Below are 26,442 nucleotides of genomic sequence, written 5' to 3'. Positions count from 1 at the left end.
GTCTCTGGGTTAGCAAGGCAGTTCTTTCATCTTCTCTCCCCTCCTCCTGCTCCTCTAAACCCCTGGGAGATGAGAGGGCCCAAGTTCTGTTTGTGTCCCTCTGTTAGTTTATTTGTAAACTGCAGGTCAAAAAGTAATATTATGTATAAAATCCAGACTGGACAATTGCTCGTTTCATGCAGGGAGAGAGCGAGAGCTTTAAAGGAAATCAGCTGACTTCCTGACTTGCTGAATGAAGTGTGAGTTTTAGTTTCTATTCTGTTAGGAAATGACATGTGAATAGAATACTTGTATAAGCAGGCCTTTATTTTTGCCATTGGCTGGAAACTTGTAAAAAGAGAAGAGGGGTCTGTTTATTGTAGCATTTCAAGATTCGTTTCTGTGAAACAAGGCAGAAATGGGTGTTTCTGAATCCTTTGGTGGTCTCAATCCTGAAATTCCATTTCTTCTGTCCTCTGGCCCAGAGTTGTTAGGTTGCCATAGCAGCATGACTCCTCCACCACAACCCTGAAAGATTAACTGGATACAGATATAGCAGCAAGTGAGGCCAAGATTAAAATCCAAATTTAGGGCGCTGATCACAGAAAGCGGGAGGTCTGGGCAGAGGACTGCTCTGCGTCCCTCCAGGGGCTGCATGTGAAGCAATGGGCGTTTTGCCCTGATGGTTTTGGTGGCCCTGCTCAGAGACGGGGTCAGCCTGAAGAGATTGACGGCCACACTGCAGATGGGACTGCCCCCAGGAAGTGGGTGGATCACCGCATGGATGAAGAATATTTAGAGCAGCAGGGTAACCCTCTATCGGATGAAATTGCTGGTGTTCTGAAAGTCAAGCATGAGACTGTTGGGCAAGGACTATAGAGGAAGGCATTGAGTAGGCGCTGCAAAAATAAAGGCTCTTTGTCCCCAAGAATGCTTTCTAGTGGAGTCTTTGGGATCCTGTAAAGAGTGATCATCATAACACAATTACTCATGTTAATTGAGCACTTAACTACGTTCTAAGCACTTGGTAACTCATAATAACAATGTAATTCTCCTCCTTTGAGCTAGGTGCAGTTATTTTAAAGATAAGGAAACTGAGGCAAGGAGAAGTGAATGGACTTCCCCAAGGTTACATAGTTTGTAAGTGACTGACTGGGATTTGAACCTTTGCAGTGTGGCTCTAAAATCCAGTCTCTTGATTCTCACAGATTGCCTCTAAAGGATATTTATTTTCTTCTCTTGAGGGCACACAAGTGGAGTGTTCAAAGAATCTTAATTGTAATTTTAAAAAATACAAATATCACCCTAGGTTGAATAGTGTCTCTTCAAAAATGTTGAAGTCCTAACCACTAGAGGCTATTAAATGTGATCTTATTTGAAAATAGGATCTTTGCAGATGGAACCAAGTTATGATGAGGTCCTTAAGGTGGGCCCTAATCTAATATGCCTGGCATCCTTATAAAAAGAAGGAAATGCCAAGTGAAGAGAGACCCACAGGGAGAAAACATGTGATGACAGAGGCAGAGGCTGGAGTGATGCAGCTGTGAGCCAAGGAATGCCAAGCTAGGATTGCTGGCCACCACTGGAAGGGAGGATTCTACTCAGAGCCTCAGGGGAGTGTGGCCCTGCTGGCCCTTGATTTCAGACCTCTAATCTCCAGAACTGGGAGAGAATAAATTTCTGTTTTTTAAACCACTCGGTCATTGGTACTTTGTTACAGTGCCTCTAGGCTTCCTCTTGATCTGCCCGCAGGCAATTGTCCACAGGTGTGGCAAGAGGTTTTTTTCAACAGGGTTGGGTAATTGTTTCTGCCTGCAGGCTAATTGTTATTCTCAGTCTTGTAAGAGTCAAGGAGTTTTCCAATAGGGTGGGTCAACTGTCTTCCCTCCAGGCAGAGCTGCCTGTATAGCAATTGTCTGCGTGAGAACGATAAGCTCTGTAGTGTGAGGGAAGGGCTCAGCTCCGGAAACCGGGCTGTCTGTCTTCTGAGCTCTAACCCCAGAGCCCTTGATCCTGGCTTCTGCTCACCCAGCTCCAGTCCACTCTGCTGTTCCTCTGCCAGAGCACAAGGTGAGTAGCTCCACAGGGAATTTTATCTGTTGGCCCTTTAAGAGGGTGTCTGAATTTCCAGCCGTCTCCCCCATCTTCCACCACAGAAAGCAACCCGCTGCTTTTCACAGCTGGATGTATGTGGGTGCCCTCCTCAGTTTTGGCGCTCTCTGCTGGGGGGCCCAGCTTGGGAATTAGATCCCAGAGTTCTCAGTGGCAACCCCCCACAGCTGAGACCTGGGAGCATGTCTGTGCAGCATCCACTTACTCCGCCGCCATTTTTGTTACAGTGCCTTTAAAAGCAGATACAAATATGTTGTTCTTATACCAGGTTCACTCAATACAGAGGCACACGGCGTGATATGTGAATGTGCCTGTTCTGCTTTATCTCCCCTTCCCATTGTACTGCTAGTGATTTCTATGCATATATATTTACAGCATTTTTTACATAATGGGCCTGTATTACTTGCATTTTGTTGCAACTTAAAAAAAAATGTACTCATGTATCTTGGCGATCTCTAAGCCTTTAACTTTGTTTTTAAATAGTAAAATACATGTAGCATGAAATTTACCATCTTAACCATTTTTAAGTTTACAGTTCAGTGGTATTAAGTACATTCATACTGTGGTGCAACCATTACCACTATCCATCTGCAGAACTCCTTTTATCTTATAAAACTGAAACTTCATATTTATTAAACAAAATCCCCGAACTCCCCATCCTCCCCTCCCTAGCTCTGGGCAACTACAATTTTAATTTTTATCACCATCAACTTAACTACTCTAGGTACCTCATATACGTGGAGTCATACAGCTTTGGTCTTTTTGTGTCTGGATTATTTCACTTTACATGCCCTCAAGGTTTATCTGTGTTGTAGCGTGTATCAGAATTTCCTTCCTTTTAAAGGCCGAATAATATTCCATTGTATGTATATATTACATTTCATTTATTTATTCATCTGTCGATGGGTACTTGGGTTACTTCCAACTTTTGGCCATTGTAAATAATGCTGCTATAAACATGGGTGTACAAATATCTCTTCAAGATCCTGCTTTCAGGTCTTTTGGGTAGATACCCAGAAGTGGAATTGCTAGATCATATGGTAATTCTATTTTTAATTTCTTGAGGACTTGCCATACTGTTTTCCATAGCAGCTACATCATTTTACATTTCCCACCAGCTGTCCACAAGGATTCCAATATCTCCACATCCTTGCCATCTTAATGGGTATGAGATGATATCTCATGGTGGTTTCGATTTGTATTTTCCTAATGATTAATGATGTTGAACATATTTTCATGTGCTTATTAGCCATTTGTATGTATTTGGAGAAATGTCTGTTCGAATCCTTTGCCCATTTTTACAATTGGGTTGTTTGTTTGTCCTTTTGTTGTTGTTGAATTGTAGTCGTTCTTTATATATTCTGGATATCAGTTCCGTATCAGGTATATGAGTATAACTCTTTAGCTTTTAGACTCAAAGCTCTTTTGATTCTCTCTTCACCAGCTGAAAATGTGCTCATGCACTCTCATGAATGGGGTGTGTGTGGGGAAACATTGCATTCCCATCTCAGGCTTCTAGTGATGGTGATACCAAGCAAGGGTATTTCACTCTGGCAAGTTTCCAAACAGAGGAAGCAATATGTATTAGTTGGGTTTATCCAGAAACAGAACACACACACACACACAATATTATAATATATTTATTATAAAGAATTGGTTCACATGAATATGGAAGTCCCAAGACCTGCAGGGGAGTAGACAGCTTGAGATCCAAGAGAGCCCTAATGATATAGTTCCAAGGCCAAAGGCCTGAGAACCAGAAGAGCTTGTGTTTTAGTTTGAGCCCAGAAGCAGAAAAAAGCTGATGTCCCAGCTCCAAAGCAGTCAGGCAGGAGGAATCCTCGGTTAGGGAGGGGTCAGCCTTTTGTTTGACTCAGGTCTTCAGCTGCTTGGAAGAGGCCCACCCCCATTAAGGAGAGCAATCTGCTGTAGTCAGTCTACTGATTTAAATGTTAATCTCTTCCAGAAACACCCTCACCCACCACTCAGAATAATGTTCGACCAAATATCTGGGCACCACCTGGTCCAGTCAAGTTGACACATAAAATGCAACATCTCACAGCGTTAATAAACGATCCTCTCCTCCTCTGCCTTGTGAATTAGTTTGACAATGAAGAACAGCCTCAGGATCATAATTTTCCTGTAGGGCTTGTGGTCTGGGTCTGTTAGTGAGCTTGTTCCTTCGCATATGAAGCCATAACCAGACAGGCCATCTCCGAAGGGCTCCTGGAGGCTGTTTCTAGGGCGGATGTTCTCCCCAGCGTTGTGCAGCTTCTAAAACTCTTAGAGGGAGTTTTCCCTTTACTGAATCAACAGATTTTTTGACCTAAAATTGCTTAAATAGTGACTGAAGCTTTGTAGTTGTATGTATGACTTCTAAATTATTCCTGTTTTTAAGGTTTGAGCTATTTTCTTTTGTAACCTCATCACATGCTCATTATCAGCATTTTCTCACCCTATAGGAGCACCAGCGAAATCCCATGAGAACTAGGGCTTATCTTTGTGAGTATTGCTTATTTAGGACCTCTTTGTTGAGTGTTAATAGTATAGTAGATTCTCTGAAGATCTTCATATTTCAGGAAACTTGTTGATCTAAGCAGGGGTGGAGAACCTTTTGGTGCCAAGGGCTATTTGGATATTTATAACATCATTCATGGGCCATACAAAATTATCAACTTGAAAATTAGCCTGCTATATTTAATCAAACATTGAATTAACTCACCCCTAATGCCATGGAAGGGCCAGACCAAATGATTTTGAGGGCCTTATATGGCTCGTGGGCTGGACATTCCCTACCCAAAACTTCTGTGCAACCCAGGCCAGTGTGGCTTAGTTGGTTGGGCATTGTCCTGTGCACCAAAAGGTTGCTGGTTCAATTCCTGATCAAGGTACATGCCTGGGGTTGTGAGCTCGATCCCCAATAAGGGGCAAGCAAGAGGCAGCTGATTGATGTTTTGCTATCACATTGATGTCCTTCTCTCTCTCCCCCCTCTCTCTCTCTCCCCCCTTCTCCCTTCCTCTCTCTCTCTAAAAATAAAAAAGAAATCTTTAACACACACACACACACACACACACAACTTCTGTGCATTTTTGGTAAAGGAGGTTCTTACTATTTGACTCTAATTACTTAAGCCCTAGACCAGTGATGGCGAACCTATGACACGCGTGTCAGAGGTGACACAAGAACTCATTTTTTTGGTTGATTTTTCTTTGTTAAATGACATTTAAATATATAAACTAAATATCAAAAATATAAATCTTTGTTTTACTATGGTTGCAAATATCAAAAAATTTCTATATGTGATACAGCACCAGAGTTAGGGTTTTTCAAAATGCCAACACGCCAAGCTCAAAAGGTTTGTCATCACTGCCCTAGACTGTTCGGCACTAATTGTCAATTCATTCACTCATTCATTTATACACACACACACACACACACACACACACACACACACATATATGATAGTATGCTAAATGTTGGGGCTCTGGCACGTTACTGTACACGCATAGTTCTTGCTTTCATAGAGCTTACATCCTAATGGGGCCTAGTGAGCTTTTATACCTAGTACAATAAACATGCAACTGTTCCCCCTGCCATACTGCAAAGAAGAACCAAATAATCTTAGGTCATAAGATAATCTTGTATTAATAAATAAATCACTTAATAGTAGATACATAAAAAAATACAACAGGTGATACTATAAAGAGTGACTTGGGTGTCCTATATTTTTCATTTGGAAACATATCAACCTAACAGTCTGTTTGTTTTTAATTATTTAGTTCTTTGATTCAGTGGGCAGTGTGCATATGTTTGTGCATATCCAACAAAAATAAAAAGGCAAGAAAGAGTATGCAGTGAAATTTAATCCACCTAGTTCCTCTCTGCAGAGTAGCTGTTATTTCTTACATATTTTTCTATGGCTTCTTATTAGTCTTTGTATAGAAATATGCAAATACATATATTTGCATTATTTGAAAAAACCTCCAAGAGATTAAACTCTACCTGCTATTCTACACTTTTTTTCACCCAACAGCGTGTCTTGGAGATCAGTTCATATCAGTACGTTCATAATGTCTTGTTCCTTTTGATGGTTGCATAGTATTTCACCATGGGAATGTGTGTGGGGAAGCATTATAGTACAGAGATGAAGAATCGCTACTGTACCACTTACTAGCTGTGCATCTTGGGTTAGTTAACTAAACTTTCTACGCCTTAGATTTCTTCCTTAATATAGGGTTTATAAAGGTATACTTCACTTTACTGTGCTTCGCTTAATTGTACATTGTAGATATTTTTCATCAACATCAAGGCAGGAGCCTCTACCAGCAAAAAGATTATGATTTACTGAAGGCTCTAATGATGGTTAACATTTTTTTAACAATGGAGTATTTTAAAATTAAGCTATGTACATTTTTTCCCCAATATCAGGTTATTGAACACTTAAAAAACTATAGTATAGTGTAAATATAACTTTTATATGCACTGGAAAACCAAACAATTCACATGACCCACCTTATTGCGATATTTGCTTTATTGCGGTGGTCTGGAACAAAATCCATAGTAACTCTGAGGTATGCCTATAACAGTGTTTAGCTCATAAGACTGTAGTTAGGTACCAATGCATTTTATCTATTACTTTGTATGATAATTTATTTAAGGAGTTCCTATTGGTGACATTTAGATTGTTGTCAGCATTTTGCTATCAGAAGCAACACAGCAATAAATAATCCTCTAATATATATCATTTCACATTTGTACAAGTTTATATTTGGAATGAATTCCTAGAAGTAGAATTGCTGGGTCAAATGGCTACATATGTTGATGGATATTGCCAACTGGCTGTCTGAAGAGGTTGTACTAATCTACAGTCCTAGCTGGAGTGTGTAAGATTGGGTGTGTGGGGTAGAGACAAGGCTTACTTCAGATTGGGTGGTTGAGGAAGGCCACTCATTGACATGAAATTGAAATTGAACCACAGAGGATGAGACAGAGCCAGCCAGAAAGATCTGGGGTCACAACAGCTGGGGCTTAAGCTGCAAGGTAGAATTGGCCCTGGTGTGTTCAAGGCCCTGAAAGCAAACCAGGTGAGTGAGGAGGAGGGTGCCTGGCTGTGAGTTGGACAGAAAGGCAGAGCTCCTATAGACTGTACTTAGGAGTGTGTTCTGAGCAATGGAAACCATGGGTTCTAAAGGCTGGTTTTGTAAGATCACTCTGGTGGTAGGGTAGAGAGTAGAGAGGGGCAAGTGAAGGAAGCAGAGAGATTAGTTAGGAGCTATTGCACTGACAGAGAGAGAGAGAGAGAGAGAGAGAGAGAGAGAGAGAGAGAGAGATGGGTGCCTGGGGTAGAAATCGAGGAGGTGGAACCTGTAGGCTTTACTGATGGCTGGGTGGGAGGAGAAGGGAAGACACAGAGAGGGGGGACTCAAGGACAGTGGATATGTTGACTAAGCAGTTGGATATACAAGTCTCAAATTCAAGAGAGTGCTCCAAGGTGGGGATATTATACATTTGGGAATTGTTTCCTTTAAATACCATCTGTAGAGCATGAGATCATGTAGGGAGTGAGGGCAGATAGAGAGGAGACAGGGACTAAGAACTGAGAGTCCAGGAGAAGTATAGGAACTAGCAAATCAGATGAGTAGGAGCCACCAGTGAGGTTGGCTGGAAGCCAGGAGTGCGTGGAGCCCTTGAAGCCAAGTGAAGAGGACTCGGGACTCAAGGAGCGTCACGGAGGAGAAAATGATGAACAGTGTCCAAAGCTGATGAAAGGCCAAGTAGAAGTCTTCCCCTTTCATATGGAGAAGAGGTGGCACTCCGCCCTGGGCGTCCACACAGAGCAGCAGTGGAAGAGGTCTAGCGGATGCAGAGCTGTCAGCAGCATCCTCACAGGAAAAGCATCTTCCTCCGCCGGTTCTGGCTTTTCCAGAAGGAGGGAGATGAATAGGGGCAGAGGGTAGCTTTGAATGTGACACAGCGATGCACTTCTTCACCCCTTTTGGACACTGGTTATATTTAATTGATTCAGATGGCCTTTTAGGATCCCCAGCAGATGAAATGTCTTTCCCTTTTATTTTACATATCACTCAGGATCTCCTGAATTCTTGACATTTTTATTAAGACTTCCTCATACACCTACAAATAGTGCCCAGACTCCATAACCTTTCTGGTAACACATGACTTTTATGTTTAAGGAAAGTCTCAGGCATCAAAACTGGTCAGTTAGTGCACCAAGACCCAACCTTGGTAGCTTTTTGCCAAATGGTCACCATGCATACATCCTTCCTTCCGGGAAGCGATATAAACCCACAAGGCTATTTTTGCTACGAGGAGATTATGGCACAACATACGGAATTTTCACTGCCCTGGAGCAGAAGAAAAGTCCTGTCTTTGCTTGAGCAAGCCACCTGGTGAATGCCTCAGGCTTAGGGCAACTGTGAATGGTTGTGATTCATGAGGAGTGCACCAGGAGCTGCAGCTGGTCCCAGGAGCGTACTAACCTGATGTTTCCCAGGACATTGTGTGTGGAATTTGCCCCATTTGTCAAGCTGAGTGGGCACTGATAATCCTCTACAAATCTCTGTGCACATTAATATTTTACCTTGAACCAAAGGAAATAGAATTCTAAAATATTGGCATTTTGAGGGCGAATATTTAGTGATGGGTATTATAAACTTTTAGTATTGTAGATATCCTGTCTTGACCAGAATAAACATGAAAGAAAAAGGGGAGTTATAATAAGTTACCAGGGAATTGTTCAATTCCCTGACTTAAAAGCATATTCATCTTTAAGTCCTTGTTAAAAGCAGATTCGTCTATAAGTAAAACCATTGAGCAACAAGAGAGGATCCTCTAGGACAGTGGTTCTCAACCTTCTGGCCCTTTAAATACAGTTCCTCATGTTGTGACCCAACCATAAAATTATTTTTGTTGCTACTTCATAACTGTAATGTCGCTACTGTTATGAATTGTAATGGAAATATCTGATATGCAGGATGGTCTTAGGCGACCCCTGTGAAAGGGTCGTTCGACTGCCAAAGGGGTTGCGACCCACAGGTTGAGAACCGCTGCTCTAGGAGATTAAGCCAGTCAGTTATTGTATTGTTTCAGGACAGATTATACTCTCAGTTCTAGTAGGATCCTGAAATTAATTTCTGTTATCATGGAAAGTATTTATAATAATTTCTAGCCAGGCTAGAAATTGAGAAGTTAGTTTTATTATCTGGATCTTGTGTCCCCCGGTGTTCCAGGAGAATGGACATATGGCAGGCCTATTTTAAATGCTGTTGTTGAAAAAAACACCCTTCCCTAAATTAAACAGGGTTGATTTTGCCTTTTGGCATTTATTATTGTTTTAATCAGACTAAGTTTAGGTTTATTAACCTTAGGGCACAAAATCCCATTTGTCTTCCTGGATGCTTGAGCACGGTTGGCGAGCTAGAGGGAGGGGACATGGTTTAGCAGGTCTGCGGACCAAGCCACTTGGTACTTACTGACCGCAGCGAATTAATCTTTCCAGGCCTCTGTCTCTTCATCGCTGTTTTGGGGGAAATAAGTTGCATCGCGGAGTTATTGTGACAGTCACATCACCTATTTTATGTAAGGTCTTAGCACAAGGATGCGTGGGGGCGCGGAGTAAGTGGCAGCTCTTGTTTTTGTTGTTATTGCTGCTGTGGTCTCCCCCAGCGCGCAGTCTTGAAGATGGAAGAAACATGGTGGTCGAGCCTTGGTGAGATATCTCAGCATCTTTGCTCTCACTTGTGTGCTGCACCTTGTCTGAAACATCTTGCCCTCACCTCACCCTGCCTTCTGTTTCAGCTGAGGCACCAGGGTTGGGGGTGAGGGGGTGAAGGAGGCCACCCCTCACAGCCACCACCAGTCAGGCCACAGGAAGCAGGGCTGCTGAGGGGGGCCTGTGAGGGTGGGATCCGTGGTTCCCTTTCCTTCAGGGCTCTTGTCTTGCTCAGCCTCTCAGCACTTCTGTGCAGACCTGCTTCCCCCCCCCCCCCCGCCCCGTCCAAGGGGTTATGAGGTGGTTCCTCCTTTGTGTTGGGGTTTCACATAGGCCACTCACATCCCACTGCTTCCATTTGCCCTGGGTGTGACTTGATTAGATGTTTTGAATGTCAAGTGGGTGGTGAATAACACATATACACACACACGCGCGCACCCTTCCATGCCCCCAGTTGCTAGGTCTAGCACACATGGCTCACAGATGAGGGTATACAGAGGTCTAACATTCTGCTATTGACAAACTACTCTCTTACAAAATGCCAAATCCTTGCAATTCTGTTTATTTTCAATAGGACCCGTTTGGCCAAGAAGTCATGAATTGGTCAATTAAAGTGAAATATTTGTGTTTGATAAAAAAAAAATTAACTTTGGTATTTTGTTTTCCATGTGCCTTCAAATTACCGTATGCAAACCTGTCACCCCAAGCAAGTCAAGGAAGAGAGAGTGACTTCTGTTGGCCTTTCCCCGATTAAACAAAACAAACATAATATAACCACAGCCTTTCCTTTTCCCTTGGAAATGTTTTCTCTTCCTCTCTCTCCTTTTCTCCCTTCCTCTCTCTCTACCTCTTTTGGTATCTCTGTGTGTTTTTCTCACTCTTTCTCAGAACAGTACCTGGCAGTTTTGGGGCCATGGGATTTCTGTGTTTTCCTTTGCTTTTGTACATTTGTTTTATGATCATAAAGATCTGTAGCTAATCTCTGAAATCTCCTATCAAGAGGTTCCCACTGGCACAGAATCAATTATTTATTGATTCAGAAGAAGAAAAATACAGAAAGGCAAAGACATTGTCAGGCTTTCTGTATCTCATTTTGGTTGATCGTCTCTAAAACAAACCTCTGTAGGGACTCGCCGCTGAGGAAACCTGCTCCCAGTGGAATAGTATACATTTTCGAATTTCTGCTCTCCTGGGTGGTCATTGGATGGTGAAGACGCTGGCAGTTTTTGCTTGCAGACGCCCTGGTTTTCATTAGCAGTCTGGTGGTGACAGCTTGCTCTAGCTGCTTCCTCCTGTCGTTGCTCACAGGAATGGTGCTGAATGCTCAGAGGTGGCAGGGCTTCGGGGATGGCAGCGGCTTCATCAGCACGCTCTCGCCCCGGCCCTCAATTGTCACAGCGGCAGGTCGTGCCTCTGAGAAGGAGAACATTGCTGATTAGTGTGCCTGGCGTATTGGGCAGGCTGGGAGGAAAATGCCACAGTATGATCTCTGTTGATTTCCCAAACAATTACGTTCTCCTGGCTCCCTGCTGGCCTCCCCCTTCCGCACAGACCTCGCTTTTGTCTTCCACGATAAAGATTGTCCTTTTGGTCTTTCCCACTAGGCCTCTTGCAGGCTCCTTCTCCGTGTCTGTGACTTCATTCCACCCCTGCTCGTGGCTTCACCCTTTCAATCCTGCTGCAGAAAAGGTTGGCTTTTACTTCCTGGCGCGTTTATCCTCTCAATCAACAGTCTATTGAAAAGAAAAGTACGCATCTAATGATGAATTAAACTCTCTGGGCCTTAGTTGGTTTTCTGATCCGTGAAATGGGGGTAAGCGTGTTACTTACCTCAGAGCGTTATTGTCAGGTTGAAGAAGAAAAGCATGCAAAGTGCTCAGAATATGCTCAGTGTATGGTCATCACTCAGCACAGGTGGCATTGTCGTCTCCTTCATCACTGGCACCCTAGGAGCACGCTGGGTCTACCAGCAGGGACCACTTGTACTCTTTTTTTAAAAAAATATATTTCTTTATTGATTTCAGAGAGGAAGGAAGAGGGAGAGAGAGATAGAAACATCAATGATAAGAGAGAATCATTGATTGGCTGCCTCCTGCATGCCCCCTACTGGGGATCGAGCCCACAACCCAGGCATATGCCCTTGGCCGGACTCGAACCTGGGACCCTTCAGTCCGCAGGCCGACGCTCTATCCACTGAGCCAAACCAGCTAGGGCCACTTGTACTCTTGATACCATGATTACATGTTAGGTCCTGCAGATCACAACCCACATCTCTTCTAAACTCATTTCATATGGTATCAGTTGCCTTTTCTAGCTTATGTTCTGCATCTTCAAGGAATAGTCTTCTTGTCCCTTCTTTTCTGCCTGTTTCACTACACTCCTTCATTTACTGCATTAGCACCGGCAAAGCAGTATTACAGTGTCATTGCATTTAATCCCTGTGGCAGCACTATGCTCTCTGTTTTATAGAATATATCATTTCAGATCACAGAAGTATGTACTTGTTTGGCTTAAGATAACCAGCCAGTAGGCAGACCCAAGACTCACACCTGAGTCTTCTGACTCCAAGTCCAGTGTAGTTTCCCCGGGGAGCCATTTTGTGTGTGTGTGGAGGAGCAATGACTTTTCATTTTCTATCTGGAGTTTATCAAGAAGTCAGTACATTTAACTTGGAAGGTAGCTAAGTCTCTCGCTAAGAGGCATCCATCTCATCTTCTGCCAGCACCATGGCTTGATCTTATTTACCAGGTTTCTTTTCCAGTGTTCACTGAGGACAGAGGACTTAAGGACAAGATAATATGGATGCAGCTTTGTCTAGGCTGGAAAAAGGGTCCTAGAGGAGTACAACACAAGGGGACTTTGTTCAACGAGGAGGGCACAGTTATCCCTGGGCAAGTAGAGGCAACAGCAACATTAAAGCAAGAGCTACTTTTGCAAACCTGACAGACACTGCTGTGTATGGCATTGGATGTCTGTAGAATAATCCTGATTGAATCCATCTGGCTCTGTCTTTGGCCCCAAGTCCAGGCGAATCTTTGCTCTACTACTTGGGTAGAGTAGCAATGGGCATCAGGTCCATCCATCCATCCATCCATCCGACACTCAATACCAGCTGTGTGCCTGGTGCTGTGTTAGGCACTGAAGTAACGGGGATGGAAGATCCTGGGCTGTGGATAATCCAGCTTCCTGGTTCCTGGGAGGTAGGGGAGGAGGGAAAGAAATGGGGAACAGTTAGAAAGTCATATGAAGAGAAAAGCATTCTCAATCAAAGGGAAGCAAGTCTACTTTAGCCAAACCTACCACCCCTGCATTTTTGAACATGGTGTCATAAGCCTGTGAGCATTAGTGAATATTAACATCACACAGTGTTACTGGCCCACAGAGCCCCTGAACGATGGAGAACCCAGCAGTGAGCCCCACATGTGGTTGGAAAGCCCTGGACTGTGGAGGAAAATAACTCCCTTTCTTGCACGGTCTCAAGGAGATTAACTGATTCAACTGCATCTTTAGTTCCTTTAACATCTGGATAGGAAGGCAAATATTTAGTAAGAATAAAGCATTGAGCCCTAACCAGTTTGGCTCAGTGGATAGAGCATCGGCCTGCGGACTAAAGGGTCCCGGGTTCGATTCCGGTCAAGGGCATGCACCTTGGTTGTGGGCACATCCCAGTAGGAGGTGCGCAGGAGACAGCTGATTGATGTTTCTCTCTCATTGATGTTTCTAACTCTCTATCCCTCTCCCTTCCTCTCTGTAAAAAATCAATAAAATATATTTTTTAAAAAAGAATAAAGCATTGAATCAGCAAGGAACTTGGTAAAAATTATTAAGACAACAGGCAGGGGAGTTAGAATCCTGCTCCAAGAACTCCATCCCTTAAAGAAGATATGGTAGATATAAACATGTTTCAGCCCTAAGACAGGGAATCCTGCCATTTGCTACAATATGGATAAAAATGGAGGGTATTATGCTAAGTGAAATAAGTGAGACAGAGAGACTAATATTGTGTGATCTCACTTATATGTGGAACCTAAAACAACAACAACACACAACTGAACACATAGACACACAGGACAGATTGGTGGTTGCCAGATTGAGGGCTGGGAGGAATGGGTGAAGGTGATCAAAAGGTATAAACTTCATTGTAAGATAAATAAGTTTTTATTATAGATTTAATGTAATGTACGGCACAGTGACTTAGTTAATAATATTGTATATTGGAAAGATGTTAAGAGAATAGATCTTAAAAGTTCTCAAAATAAATTCTAAGTATTTGGTGGTAATGGATGTTGATTAAATTTATCGTGGTGATCACTTCACAGTATATATTTATATCAAGTCATTATGTTACACACTTAAAACTAATTAATTTCCTATCCCCTGTTCTACTCACGTTCCTTCTGCTCCCCCTCAGCAGATCTGATTTTGAAAAAGAAGAATGAGAGGAAAGGGCAAAATAAGGAATACACCCTTTAGAATTGTTTGACCTAATTGTGAAACTCACTGAGTAAGCTCATTGTTGGTCTGACTCCATGCAAATGAATGGACTGTGAACCTTCTCAATCCCGTTGTTGGTAACAGCAAGTGCAGGCCTCACACTCTTCATTGTTTGGTTTAAAAATCCAAAGCTGTTCTTTTGACTTTGTCACTAAACCAGACATTGGCAAATGTCTGCCCTTTTATAGAAGTACCAGCCTCGAGCTAGGCAGTCTCCTATGTCCAAAGATTTACAGGGTGTGCTTTCAATAGATCCTCCTTATCATTCCCAGTAAGCATTTGAAAATATCCTCGAAATGCCTTGACAATGGGCTAAGATCATTTAATTTCCATTTAAGCCAGTAGGCAGGGGTTGGTATGCTGCTTGAAGTTTTGTGGTGTTATAAGACACTCCAGAAATATGTGTGGGGAAGTATCCCAGGTATGTTTAAATTGTCAGTTATTGCTTATTCTGTCGTGCCTTCAAAGAATGTTTTTGTTAAGGAGGTTACAGGGATTTGACTTCTTTCCTCTTTACTGAAGAGAATAGTGGAAAACTACCTACTCCAGATTTGAAAATAAATTAGTCACAGGGTGTGTTTTTTGTGTGTGTTTCCCCCCCTCCCCCGACTCCCTTTTGGCTTAGAGCAGAGAGGCCTCTCCACCAGTGGAAAGGAGAAGGTCCAATGGAGAGGCAGGCCTGGGGGAGGGGCCCAGGAGGGACCCATTAGAACAGGTCCTCATGGCGGGCAGCTAGCTGGGCAAAGAGTCGAAGGTCATTTGGGTGATGGGAGATTTGAGAACAAATGACTATCAGCTATAATTCAGAGTAAGCTACCAGCAAAGCATATCATTTGTTTGGCAGGAAACTTGGCCATTCCACAGTGTTTCCACACACATTTATGTAATCCGCTTTCTGGCCCTTCCTGCTGGGGAGAACGAGGTGAGGAGGTATGTGTTTCCTACGGTTACTAACGTGCAGTAAATGCAGATCTTCTCAAAGATGAGCACTTATAATCAAATTGAGGGAGGACACTGTGATTCTCATAGATTAAAATCAGCCAGGCATTAGTGAGGGAGGATCTGAATTGTATCTAGTTTGTGTGGTTTTTTTTTAATTTAAATTTTGATTGGCACTAGCTAACTTTTATTGACCACTTACTATGTACCAGGCATTTGGCTATGTACTTGGCATATATTACTTAATTTAACCCTCACAGTTCTATTAAGTATCGCTTTTAATTGCAGTATTACAGATGAGAAAAAGAAGGTAGAGAGAGGCTACATGCAATTAGCCACACAATTAGTAAGTGGAGGACTCACATTCAGGAAGAAAACCGCTGACTGCCTGATCGCAAGCCCTCCCACCACTCTGCCTTCCTACAGGTAGGTCCTTGGCAAGGACTGCCGTGAGGTGCAGGGTTTCATTAGTTCTGATGGAGTTACGTTTTTGTAACACTGTCGTAACGTCACGACTGTGATTCGGATCTTAGGTTAACACGTGAGTGGTGTTGTGGAACATGTGATGGGCAACATGAGATGATTGTTGTTCAAAAACACAGCATAAACCAAGCAGCCCAGGAGCCGAGGCGAGCCTGGCCCCCAGTGTCAGTGAGTTTGGTGGCACGGGCAGATTCTTTAGCCTCCCTGGGCTCCCACTCCTTCCTTCGCAGTTTGCCCCACTGTCACCTGGGACAGCTACTCCAACGTGGGGAAAGGCAGCAGAAACTGTACCGACGTTAGTAAGTGACATGCAATGAAGTGGATACCAAAGGCTCACGCTCCAGTAATATGGCTTTATGACTTTTAAGTTAACGATTTTATCTCTAACGAGTACAGTTCAGAGAATGATACAAAATGTGTACGAAAATAAACAGGACTCAAGGCTTTACAGTGAAAAAGTAGACGTCTCATTTTTCTGTCTCTCCTCCAGCCCTCCTGCCCACACATAACTACTGTGAGGCTCTCCCTTTTCAGAAATGGGCTGTACATATACAGCTATGCAATATATCTCTAGGAAAGACTGCTAGTTTCTTTAAATGATCTGAATGGCAAAAACAGTATGTGACTATGTACATCTTGTTTTAAAATATCTTCAGATGAAATCTGTTTTTAAAAAAGCACGAGACTGCCCTGGCTGATGTTGCTTATGATGGCCCACGCACTGAAGGGCCTTGGGTTTGATCCCCGACCCCAGTCAGGGCCTGTGCAGGAGGCAACCAATTGATGTGTCTCTCTCTCACATCAGTGTTTCTCTCTCTCTCCCTCTCTCTCTCCCCCTCCCTCTCCCCTCCCTCCCTCCCTCCCTCTCTCCTCCCACTTTTTCTAAAAGGCAATGGAAAAAAGATCCTCAGGTTGAGGATTAGCAAAACAAAACAAAACAAAACAAAACAAAGAAAAGAAAAGAAAAGAAAGAAAGCACATAAGACTTTAAATTTATGCACATTTTCTTTCTTTCCACTGGAAACTGAATGAGGTGCTCTGCTAGAGAATGTATTTGAATTGTGAAAATATAACTGTCAACATTATGGAAGCATCAAAGCATTAAAACAAGCTTTCATTTTTTTGTTTTCAGATCTTTAAAAAAATGACAACAAACGTCATTTAAGGCATTCTTGCTTCTAAGTTCTTTCACATGATGATTCAAGCTTCGAGATCCAGAATACTTCTCTCCATTTCCCTCTAAATGCGTTTTGACTCTTAAGAAGTGCTATGTTTTGAAAACCTCTGGGGAGGGTTTCCTGTATCTTTCCTTTTGTTTGTTTTTCATATATTATATAATTCTGTGATTCTTTTGTTTTCCAAAATGAATTTAAACAAGAAGTGCGAGGGGATTTCCTAGATTAGCTGCTGCAGTACTCCATCCTCTGTCTTGGTAGTCCGGGTCTCACTGCAGACCAGTGACTCTTCCTACAGAGGCCAAGTGAAGTCCGCTGTGTGATTTTGATTCCGTTCTACGGGGTAAGACAAAATGTGTGGCTCCAGGTTTAGCTTGCTCCACATGACCCCGCCTCTTGGTCCCTTAGAGCTAAGGGCCCACTCCCCACCCCCACCCCCCTTCCTGGGCTCTGCTTAGCAAATTATTAATGATTCATTACTTTTCCTATCAGGGAACCAAGTCTTAGCGAGGGAGGTGGAACCCACATCATGTTTCCATACAGGTGGGAGCCAGTTAAAGATATTTTTGATACTACCTGTCTAAGAGGAGGCTTAAGGGCTCTGGCTGGAGCTGCCCCAAATGGAGGGCCCAGGTGCAGCCCAGGTGTACTTCCCAGCCTCTGGCCCTACACACATGTGGAGAGCTTGTTCAGACACACATGTGTGGGTCCCAGCCCTAGAGTTTCTGATGCAGTAGGTCCAGGGTGGGGCCCAATAATTTGCATGTTCCCCGGTGGTGCTACGGCTATTGGTCCAGGAGACACACTTTGACAGTCCCTGGCCTAGCACCTTCAAAAGCCGTAGCAAGACAAGACTGGATGACTGGTTTGGCAGAATGAATGTAATGGCTTTGGTTACTGAGTACACACAGCTACTTCTGGATTTCAGCCCCTGAAGGCCGGGAGAGAGAGCGCATGCTATGCAAGTGTGGGATGTGTGTGCCCCCCTTACTTGTTCACTCGGATGATGGACCTTTAAGCACTCAGTGCAAACTAATGTCCATGTGTGCTTTGAATTATGTCTTTCTTCTCTTTCTTACTGTTTTGCTTTTCAGATTTTTAAGAAGACTGGTATGATTAGTTATATCCTACCCATTTAACCATTTTCCACATTTCACTTTTAAATGAAATCATCCTTCTTGCATTTAATGGAAAGTTGTTCAACTTGCCAAGCAAGGTTCCACCGTTCCTGAAATAAAGTTTCCAAAGAACTGGAAACTCTATGCAGCTTTGATACAAGAAGCAGAATGGAAACGTTCACATTTATGTTATTCTGATACATATTTTCCACGGTTTGATATTTAAGTAACACCCGTCACATCATCTCTGAAGACACTCATTTGACTCTGTACGACAAGCAGTTGCATTCCAGATTTCCTTTCCACCCTGCCTTGAACCTCCTCAAGTATTATTTAAATTTATTTTGTTTACAGCTATTTAAAATAATCTCTATGATCATCAGCTGACATTAATGAGTGGCCATTATGTGTCCATCATTGCTAAGAGCTTTACAGGTCTGAGCTCATTTAATTATCACAATGATCCTATGAGGAAGACAGTTATCATTTTCTTTGTCTTACAGATGCTTAAACTGAGACTGAGGAGGGATACTTAAGGTCCCTGGCTAGAAAGTGGCAGAACAGCAACTCAGATGCAGGGTAATTTCAAAGCCTAATGCTTTCCCACTATGCTGTCACCCTTATTAAAACATACTTATTAAAGAGCTATCTATGCTTGGCGTCATTAAATATTGACCCTGCCCCCAAGAGCATTCAGTCTAAAATAGTTTACCTTATTGAGCAAGATAGTAAAGGCCTAACAGCTGAGCAAGCATTGAAAAAGACATAAATTGAATATTAATATGTAAATATTTACTCTGCACAGAAAACAAATTTTATGAAAGGAAAGGCATGTTTATGTGAGTTAGGGCCAGAGCATGTAATGTGTTTTTCCCTTAAAACTAGCATGGATCTCAGGGATGAATGTTTCAGGAGCTCCCTAACATTGAAGTGTGAGGTCTTGGTACAAATTGGGTTGAAAGGGCTTGTTGGGTATGGGATTTATTCTCACAGAAGATTTGGTTGTGGGAGTTGAGTAGTTTTCCAGGGAGGATGGGTTCCGGCACTGCCCGGTAGAACTCTGTGATGGTGGAATGGTCTACAGCTGTGCTGCTCAGTGGGGTGCCCCCAATCACATGGCCATTGAGCACTTGAGATATGGCTCCTGCACCTAAGGAACTGAACTTTTAGTTTTATTGAATTTTAATTAATTGACATTGAAATAGCGACATGTGACCAGTGGCTATCGTATGGGACTGTGGAAGGCAATGGAAGGATTAAGTAGCAGGAGGCAGGAATGGAGGCTGACATGTGTGGACCTGAACTTGGGTATAGAAAGAAGTCCTTGTCTGGCCTCTGGAAGGACACTTGCTACAGCAACATGAGGAAGCGAGGGGACAACTGGAGCAGGTGTGGGGTTTCGGACATGAAACGAGCAGGACAGACACAAGACTCTGAATAGGGGGAAGAAGAGGAAAGGGCAAACTGAGACTTCTGCGCTGGGGGACGTGGCCGGATCAGGCAGCTCACTGATTGTGGGGTGAAGTACAGAGGAGGCTGGCAGCTACTTCAAGGCATCCAGCCTGGTGACGGAAAAACAGATCTTTTTTGCAGTCTAATTTGTGTTGGCACAGGGACATCTAACTTGAGTTGCCTTATCCATAGAGTGTGTATCCTGAGGCCGTATCAGAGATGCAGGCTGGTAGGTGGATAAAGAGATTTAACATTGGCATAGACATAATATTTAGCCCATGTACACAGATAATATTCAGAGTTGTTGTGTGTTTACAAAATAGTAGGAAAGTCTGTGACTAGAGGGGTTGAGCAAGGCAAAGTGTGGGAGGAAGTGACTGTGGAGAGGTAGCCTTGCGGGCCGGGGGGCGGGGCACCAGGAGCTGTGCAGTCCCTGGAAAGCGTTGGGTTATAGTCTAGGTGTGACGGGAGGCCTTTGGAAAGTCTGAGGACATTGGAGTTTCTTTGGACTTTGTAAACAACCACCCTGAGTGCGGTACAGAGAATAGATTTGAGTGGAAGAGTGAGGGTGGAAGCTGGGAGCTGGTGGGTTAGTTAGTGTTCCAGGTGGGGAGGTGATGGCTTGGGCCAGCAGCAGCAATAGCAGCGGTGGACCTGGAGACAAGTGGCTGGGTCCCGGAGACACCTTTTCAAGGAGAGCCTGCAGAACTTGTTGTTGGATGAGATGTGTGATATGAGAGATAGAGGGGAGTTGGGCGTGAGTCCAAGCTTTTGCCCTAAACAATTGAGTGGTGTTGTGCATCGACACGGGGAACCCTGAAAAAGAACCAGGTGGGCAGCCGGAATCAAGAATTCTGTTTTGGCCCTGGCTGGTTTGGCTCAGTGGATAGAGCGTCGTCCTGCGGACTGAAGGGTCCCGGGTTCGATTCCGGTCAAGGGCATGTACCTTGGCTGTGGGCACATCCCCAGTGTGGGGTGTGCAGAAGGCAGCTGATGGATGTTTCTTGTTCACCGATGTTTCTAACTCTCTATCCCTCTCCCTCTCTGTAAAAAATCAATAAAATATATTTTAAAAAATAAAAAAAAAAGAATTCCGTGTTGGGCATATTAAGCTAGAGGTCCCTACCAGGCATCCTACGGGGCGGTCAAGTAGGCAGCTGAACATGTGACCCTGGAATTGTCTCCTCATTCGGAGAGTTGTGGTTTCTTACGGTTTTTTGGGGAAAGGTGGGGCCAGAAGAGAAAGAGAAGCTGAGGGAGAAGAGCATTCGAGTGGGACAGAGGTCTGCGGAAGTGGGAAGTCACAGGGTCCTGTACTGGAATGGAGGCATTGACCCAGGGGAGGAGAATGCCATTCTGGTTATGGTATTGTTGAGACAGAAAAGGTGGTTTTTGAAAAAAGACTAACATGATATGGTGGTGATCCCTGGGGATAGCCCATGCTGGGAGCCTCTGGTGTAGTTCTCAGAGAAAGGAGAAGGGAGGGGGAGACGGGAGGGAGGCGTGGGGGGTTAGTGGGAGGCCTACACAGCCACTGGGTAGAAGTCAAACTACAGCGTGACTTCGTCACAGCATGTCAGTTGTTGCCTGATCTTGTGCATAAAAGTACTTTTTTAAAAAAATATATTTTATTGAGTTTTTACAGAGAGGAAAGGAGAGAGATAGAGAGTTAGAAACATCGACGAGAGAGAAACATCGACGAGAGAGATACATCAACCAGCTGCCTCCTGCACACTCCCCACTGGGGATGTGCCCGCAACCAAGGTACATGCCCTTGACCGGAATCGAATCTGGGACCTTTCAGTCCACAGGCCGACGCTCTATCCACTGAGCCAAACCGGTTTCGGCCATAAAAGTACTTTTAAGCAATTTCATCAAACATTTATGCCTCAGGGCTGGATAACAAAGTGGGAAGTGTTGACTAAAATTGTTTTTTTAAGCAAGCATACATCTCAGAATTTAGGAGAATTGTATGCTGAGAAAAAGTTAATTTTAGAAGGGGGAACCTTTTTTTCTTTTTCTCATTTGCCTATGAGTATCTGTCACACACAATCATCTCGCTTGCTTTTACAAATGTAGGATTGCCATTTACATGAAAATCATGTGTTTTATATTTTTCCCATTAAAATGGCCAGTCTTGATATATTCAGTATTTGTTTCTCGTCTATTTAAGCTTTCAGCCATTAGAATGTTTGCTATTTAAAAACCCCCACAAGATTTTCTGTTATAGTTACTGACTTACAATGTACCAATGGGACAATGGAAGAGGTTATTGAGAATTCTTACTTAGGGGATGATTATTCCAGAGAGAAGTCTCTCGTCTTTCCACTTACCCTCAGCTGACAAATTGACAGAAGAGAAGGGAATGGAGAGTGAATTATATCAATCAGACTCAGAACTTTTATCAGAGAGAAGACTTGGAATTGAGGGTCTACATGTTTATAAGTAACCTTTGCATCATTTATTGAGTCAGCACTCCATCCTGTTCCTGAACCTGTATAAGTAATTAACCGTTGCTTAAGTAGATAGAATTAGAATTCCTTCCATGAGTCCTGTTTATGGGCCAGGACCCCCATGTTATTGGCTAGTGCTTTCCCCCTTCTTGCATTTGCTGGAATGATCCCATTGTCAAAAGATCTCAGGGCATTAATTGGCGGGACTCAGTCTTGTCCCCTTTGTCTCATTATATATAGTAGCTCCTAAGACTGGGTTACAGTTATGCCTTGTGGGTTGGCAGAGGGGAAGAGGACTTCCTTCCGACACTCGTGCTCACACAGCTGTTTCTCTTTCTCCAAAAACACCAGTTTCCCCAGCCCCCAGCTGGTTCCTCCTGCTGAGATGCCAACATATGCCCCAGTCACTGCTAGACCAAGTGCATCCTGTAACAGTGCAAAGGACTGCGATGCCTTTTCCTCCCCCCAAGCTTTTCCCAACATAAGCTTTTATCCTCTTTGTCAAGTGCTTATTTTGTCGTCTTGCTTCCCTTCTCCTATAAATAATCCATTTCCCCCCACCAGACTCGCAGAACAGAGGCGTGCCCAAGTCATGTGCCTGCCTTGAGCATTCTTTCAGTGTTTTCCCCGTGCTTCACCCGTTAGTTCTGTTCTTTTATCCCTGTCAGGATCTCCAAACGGAGGTCACGGAAGGTCAGCGTTTAAGACGATATTGACGGAATGCTTTTCAGCGGAAAACCGAACACCACCCTTTCTGGATATTCCCAGAAGTTTTCCCCTGGTGGCATTGACCCTTGCCACACTTTTGCTTCTCTGTTTTCATTTCAAGGTTTAGAGGCCCTGGTGATAGGAAGGAACTATAAATAAGAACAACCCCGAGAGTGAGAGGATGAGCTCAGATGATCCTTAGCTTTTGGCCTTTCTCTGGGTTTAGAATTCCTCAAGACCTATGACAGTGACTTATTTCACTTGACTCAGAATACCAGGGGTTTGGAGCTCCTGAAATCACTTACGGAAAGGACTCGTGGTCACGGTGTCTGATATTGAAATTCCTTTTATTCCTGTGCTCAGAGTAAAGAGGAGTGAAGTGGGTACTAATTTAATGGCATTTTACAAACACGACTGCCACTTAGGGAATTCAGCGTTACGTGAGTGGTAACATAACGTGGCTAAATTGTCTACTGCTCTTTCGTTTGACAAGTTCAGTTGTCATTTAACAGATTTTCTTCATGGGAGGCGAGCTTATGGTTTATAAGGATGAATGAAAGCCTTGCAACTAATGGTTGGTATGTTGGAATTTAGGCATATTTAAGAGTTAATGGTTCTTAAGGAAACGTACTCTAAATGTGCACTACCCACAATAAGATCTTGAGAATAAATCTCTTCTGTAAGATTAGTATGTATATGTAGTCATGCTGATATCTTATTCTGAGACTTTCATGATATAAATATGGATCCAAGCTCCTTTAATAAGGAATACTAGGTGGTGTGTGTGTGTGTGTGTGTGTGTGTGTGTTCTAAAGTGCTAAATACATTTACCCTAGAGTAGTTCTGCTTAATCTTTATTTGACCCCTGAAGGCATCCCAAGTTTGGAAGGGCCATTGCTATTTCCTCATAAATAGACTCCTAAGCATGGCTTTTCGTAGACAGCCAAGGAAATGCCGCCATAACCTTTGTATGCTCACGGTGGCCATTGTATTCACCATCCCGAACCTTATTCCTTATGTCTAACTCATCTCCTTCCTCTTCGCCTCTCTTTTCCGTGGGAGTGGCTCTCAACCTTCCTAATGCTGTGACCCTTTAATACAGTTCCTCATGTTGTGGAGACCCCCAACCATAAAATTATTTTCTTTGCTACTTCATAACTGTAATTTTGCTACCGTTATGAATCGTAGTGTAAATATCTGATATGCAAGATGTATTTTCATTGTTCGTGACCCACAGGTTGAGAACCGCTGGTTTAGAGGAAAAATGACACTCAAGAGTCAGAGGTCCTCCCCAAGGTCACACCACAAGTGGTAGAAAGAGAGCCAGAAAGTGGCCCTCTGCCCTCTGTCTTCATCCGTAGCCTGTGCTGAACCTCTTCAGGTCTATATCCACCTCGTCTGATGGTCCACACTCATTGTTTTCATGGACTGAAGGTAGCACAGTGGCAGTTTTACCTCCGTTTGCACGTTGCCTGGCCGTAGCGTAAAAAATGGTAACAGAATGAAATGGTCCGCTCCCTAACCTTTCCATTTCTTTGCTTTATAAGTGAACAGTGATCTACCAGTGAAAGAATGCAGCTAACCAGTGTCATTTGGGATCTTCTAAAGTAGTACGGAAACTCTGCATTCTTCAGGCTCCGCTTGCGGCCCGCCAGCACATTCCTCTGCGATGAGGTGGAGGAATGCTGGTGGCCGGGCTGGGATTTGTAGGGCTGGGTGGGGATCTGCTGTTTAAAAATACATTTAATTATATTCCTTCTCTGCAGTAATATTGATACCATTTTTAGCCCATTACAAATACTGTGATTTTCATTTAAATCATGTCCATTATCTTATTGACCTAGTTTTTATTTTGTAATCAAAATGTTCTATTTCTGGAGAGCTTAGCCCAGAATATGTATATATTTTTTCCTTAAAGGTTATGCCCCCTTTGGGGAGTGTTTCTTTCCTGCCATATCTGCGTACAGATGGGCTGCCTCAGTGTTGGCTCTCTTCTAGAAAATGATACTGTATTGTTCTCTTTAAGAGTGCGGCTTTTCTCTGTTTCATTTGGCAGGATGCCACGGAGCCTCACATCTGGGACTTTTTTTGGTGAATGGATGGTGGGAGAATTAAGAAATTCTCCTTCTATTTAAAATGTGTTTTAGAGATCTTGGTTCTCTTTTTTCCTCTTCTTTCTCTGTTCTTCTGCCTGTCCCTCTTCCCGGCTTTCTCTTGTTTCCTCCTCGCCCCTCTGCCACACGCTGTAAATCTTACACTCATTCATTTTGATACTCTTTAAAATCCCCCTTCTTTGAGGCCTTTGCCTCTTCTGTGCTTTTTGCCTCCTGGCTTCTTCCTGTTCTCTTCCTTACTTTCTCTTCTCGCTCTCGGCAAGATGGCCCACTTCTTCATTTCTCCACTCAGGCTGGAAGCTCCTGCTGGGAAGAAGTCCCCTGGAGATGTTGGGAGGGGGGGTGGCTCCATCAGCTCGCCCTTCATCAAGGTTGAATCAGGGTGTGGAGACCCCCTCCCCCACCCCCCCAAGAGCTGGCCACTCTTCCTTCATGGTTTTCTTTCAGTATTGTTTCTCACTGTTCTTGACATAAAGATACCTCACCCTTTTCTTCAGACAACGAGCAGAATCAGAGAATGTTAGGATTTAGAGGGACCAGCCGTCTTATTTTGCAGGCAATATTGCCTCAGAATCAAGTCAACTACCCCAGCTCCTGACGTCTGTTTTGGGGTCCTCCTCTCATCACCCTCTATCTTAGCCAGGATGTCAGAGCGATGTGTCTGGTCTCTCTCAGTGCTCATTTCTCTCCGTCGCCATTAGCCTTCTCAAATATTTATTGTTCGGTTCAAATGTGTTTTAGAGGAACCGAGTCTTAAGTGCGTCACTTTCTTGTCCGCAGAAAGCACAAATGATGTCGCGCAGAGGTGAGAGTCTCTCGCTGGGTTGTTGGGGGTTTTCTCAGGAATGGTAGTTTGCCCGAGGTCATTTCTGTTGATGTATTCATTCCTAACAACGGGTAGATGACTATGACATATAGTATGCAAGCTTAAACTCCTTCCTGCCGAACTGGAGTCTCTCTGCTAATCAGGAAATCACATTGAAAGCTGTGTGCTGAACTCTGCCCAGCATGTCAGCTTGGCCAGGAAGGATAGGGAATTCCTACTGGTAGCAGCCGCTGGGGACTGAGGGAGTAACTGGAGGTCAGATAGGAGCTCAGCCAGGAAGACATCAGCAGCACAGGGTATATTTCAGCCAATGGGGTTGTCTCTGTTTTCTACATTCTCTTTGTGGTTGATGTCAGTGACTCTACACTTGGGGGTTTTATGACTTCACAACATTTTTTTTTTAAATTGAGGAGGCCCAACGTAAGTTTTGTCTCAGACTTTCCTTATTTAGCCACAGGCCAACATAAGTTTTGTCCCAGAAGCAGTGTTGACCTTGATACTCGGGAACCACATGGCTTATAGAGCAGCTCACCATGTCTGGCGCATGCATAGTAAAGTGTTCAGTAAATGATCTTCATTTTTACTCTCTTTTGGGAAAGTCAATAGGCTGGAAGACTGTTCCAGGTTGCACTTCAAGGGACACTGTCCTACTTTGGCTTTTTTTCATTGTAGACTAGGATCTGACCTTCAGCTTTGCAGATCTGAAGCTTGATCTGGAAAGACTTACACTTCCAAACTCGCAAGGGGCTAATCCATAAGCAGAAATGTAGCTCATGGGTTTTTTGTGTATGTTTTGTTTTGTTTTAAAGAATTTTCTGAGTTTATTTGAGCCAAACTGTCGACAATTGCCGGGAAGCAG

At 43.5% G+C, this 26,442-nt stretch overlaps 1 protein-coding gene across 7 annotated transcripts in view; it reads left to right on the top strand.

Moving 5' to 3' along the window:
* Window positions 1–26,442, top strand: part of SAMD4A (sterile alpha motif domain containing 4A) — a 216,029-nt gene that overhangs the window by 59,861 nt on the left and 129,726 nt on the right. The gene's annotated exons all lie outside the window — the stretch shown is intronic.

Source organism: Myotis daubentonii, chromosome 1 (assembly GCF_963259705.1).
Source record: "Myotis daubentonii chromosome 1, mMyoDau2.1, whole genome shotgun sequence".
Taxonomy (NCBI): Eukaryota; Metazoa; Chordata; class Mammalia; order Chiroptera; family Vespertilionidae; genus Myotis; species Myotis daubentonii.
This window is presented reverse-complemented; position numbering and strand designations above follow the sequence as displayed.